This window comes from Apium graveolens, chromosome 9 (assembly GCF_009905375.1).
Source record: "Apium graveolens cultivar Ventura chromosome 9, ASM990537v1, whole genome shotgun sequence".
NCBI classification, from domain to species: domain Eukaryota; kingdom Viridiplantae; phylum Streptophyta; class Magnoliopsida; order Apiales; family Apiaceae; genus Apium; species Apium graveolens.
This window is the reverse complement of record NC_133655.1, coordinates 70,426,688-70,430,433: the sequence shown is the minus strand read 5'-3', so window position 1 is coordinate 70,430,433 and position 3,746 is coordinate 70,426,688.

Below are 3,746 nucleotides of genomic sequence, written 5' to 3'. Positions count from 1 at the left end.
GTATACTATCGTATTAGAATAAAGGATATCAGTATTGATCACCTTCCATGCTTCGCCTACATCTGCCTTCAGGATTGTTCGGATACAGGTTTACGGTCTAAGTCACCTCATTGCTTTGAAATGATGCCTGGAAATACCTTCACACCAATTGCTTCAATAATTTAATCTTAATCACATCGTTCCGAAAGTTAAAATCATGGCTTCAGATTTCATCTATGTCGTGTAAAATACATATTGATCACGTAATGCCTCTATTTCGTCGATAGAAATACGATTCTTCTCCAATCATCTGGAAGATTCTGCCATTTCCTTCAATCATCCTCCGTCTATTCGAATCACGAATCCCGTTAAATTTCAATAATTTCATAAATTGGGGTAAATAATATTTTAATATATTGATTCATTTATTGATTGTATTTAAACAACATTTACCTTCATTTTTCACAGAAAACTTTAAACCTTTCTTCCTGTCAATGGTTCTACTTGATCCTTCGGACTAATAGTACTGAGTCTAAATCCATTATCTTTTTAGGTCATTTTCTGTTGGTAATAGCAAGAACATAGATAGTAATTCGACAACCAAAATGTAAAACTTATTTCATGCAAAATCTTTTGAAAGTTGATTAAGGAAATCTTTTCCAAAATTTCATTTTTTAAGTTTTAAAAATCAAATATTTGGTCGTCATTACTATATAAGTTACTTGCTATTTTTAAGATTTACCCATGAACTGACTAATTAAAAGAATGCCCATATAAGGGTCTCTTCACTTTGGCACTTCTTTCATTGTTCCTTGGAGTTTGTTCGTACTTATTGATTGACGAAAATTCATTTACCGTCGTATATCATTTTATTCCTAACTCGAACCCAATGCTAATGCCTGCCATTGTCTTTCATATTCTCGTCGTCGTCCTTCATGTTATGCTTATAATCACGCATGCGATTCGATGTTCTGTCTGTAGATAGGGTCGCATCTTTTTGCAAATCTTACCTATACCTAGTAAGTTAAATATCATTCCTCGCGCAGCTCCCGATAAGTGATAAGAATCTTCTCGCAACGGTGGTGCCTTCGAAACACGCAATGTTAGTTCTTCATCAGCTTCCATGTACTAGTTTCCTTCGACGTGGAACTCGTCCTAATACCTAGGTCAACTCGTACTAAAGCTTACCTAGCATCTCTTTCACAAGTGCTCACAAAATCAATCACATCTTCTTCAAAGCCACATGAAAAGTAGGGTAACATACCCAGTCTCCGTCAATCCGTCGATTCCTCATTATTGTATGATCTGAGAACTCAATATACCTATAATGTTGTGATATTCCCCTTACACTTTCCCAACGATCCTATCTTAGCAACTCCATCTCAGATCTACTAACCCTAATTCGCACTCAACTCAATTTATCCTGAGTATGCCTAGGGTTTTTCCTATCCTGTATATCCTATCATTTCTATCTTACTCTCACCTATTTTATTTCAGTGACCAATAACCTGCAGCTCTGATACCAAAATGTAACATCCCAAATCCGGGGTCAAGATTTGGTGTCACTAAACAATCATTACATAAAATAAAGAAATAAATAAATAACCCCTTGAATCCGGATCGTTTACAGGTTATGGTATGAAACAAGAATCTAACCCTTTACAACTCACAATACCTAAAATACAAGTATAGATACCTTTGAACTAATGCTCTTGTCATATTCTTTTAACACCTATAACCTTTGCGAAGCGAAAATTTTTCTAACTCCTGCTGTCTATCGAAGCTATTCACTTTTATCCTTATCTGTTTTTGGCAGAAATAAGAATTTACAAAGCAAGAGTGAGCCAAAAATGCCCAGCAAGTATATAATTTTGAGTTTCAAACATTAATATCAAAGAAAAACTTTCGGACAAAATCTTAAAACAATGTTAAACCATTCTATTTATTTGAGTGAGTGAGCGAATAAACGTTGGTTGTCACCAGCCTTTAACTAAAATCCGAAAATGACAAGCGATTCCTCGATTCATCTCCTGAACCAGGGTTTTGTCCGGTTTTTGGAATCATAAAACCTTTTAAGAGAGAGTGTCGTCAATGGCGATCAACAACAAATTAGACTGGACACTAGTTCACACTTATACCTTGCTGATCAGTCAGGATACAGTGCAGATCTATACATACCTGTATAGATCCAGTCGGGTCCCCAGGCACTACGGCCCATCTCAAGGCATCGGTTATGTTTCGGTCCTTAGGATTAAGTAAAACTCAATCCCCAAAATATCACTATCCAGCTCGTAAAATGTTTTGATGTCAAATAATTTAGAATTTAAAATATCCCAATTCAGGGTTCGCAAATAACCCGAAAAAATGGGTATTTGCTCAAGAGAGCAATCAAATTATCGGAACAAGAATAAAAAGATCATGCGTAATCAGAGTAATTGCAACGAAATGTAAAACATTTAAATATTCTGAACTTATAATAGGAGCGAATAATATTTGCAATATTTAAAAGAAATTCAAGAATACTTGCAGTATTAAAAAAAATCAGGAATACTTGCAGTATTTAAAAGAAAGTTCGGGAATACTTGCCTCAATAAACTACTATTACTAGTTGACTTTGATTCGACTTGATCGTTTGGCTTTATCGTCAAACTACTATTCCATTCTGGATTCGATCCCGACAATCAAGTTATTCGGTTGGAACTTCGTTGATCCCAACGTCTAATCACTAGATCAATCCTAGCCCACGTTACGTCTCGGGTCTTCCGACTAAGACCTACAGGGTTGGAATACCTTAATTCAGATAACCGCTTAACATGCACCACAATCCTATTCTACCCATATGATTTCATAACCCAACTAGTATTTATATGTATTATCGAAATGCATATAGCAATTATGGTTCACATCTTCGAAACTCGGTTCGGTATTTATTTTTAGAAAATACGTATATTTGTTACCTCGAAAATAGGGTAATCGATTACTTATAAATTATTTTGTGTCACTCGCAATTAAGTTTATACAATATAATCGTATATGGTTATTCGACGTCTTCGATAATTATAGGTTACGTTCCTGTATTTTCGGAATTATTTTCCCGAAAATCGGGCAGCGTCTCCTTTATTTATCGTCCTACCCGTCGAAACAATTCGACGTCAATCACAACACAAACGCAACACCAAACAATTCACAAATCAATTCATCAATCCCATTCACCGATACAAAGTTGTTTTATTATTTATTATTATTCGTTTTTAGTTTCGAAATTTATTTCACAAACAAATTTATAATTTAGGACTCAGAATTTATTCATCATGGTCCACCGTCGACTCGCCGAGTCTCATCGTCGATGGCGATAAAATTCGTGGGTTCCCGTTTATAACGGACGTCCAACACGAATTATACCAATTCGTTATATTATTTTTCTGCAGAAAATCATTAATTTATTATCATGAAACGAGTCAAATAATCCCTACAGTAAACAAATAAAATATTAATAACAGTCCGATTAAACAGCCACACGCGCGTAACACGCACGCGCCCCCAATATCACAATCAGAAACCACAGAGCACCGACGAAACAAGTCGGAAAATAAACAAACACAGAACCGACGATTAGGGCAACAGAACACAACGGTGTTCACACACACAGAACACACACAACTCACACACACAACACACACACGCACACAATCGCACACACACACACACGATACACACACAAACACTGTGGCGCCCTCCAAACTCGGGTCAGAAGTTTGGGGTCCACA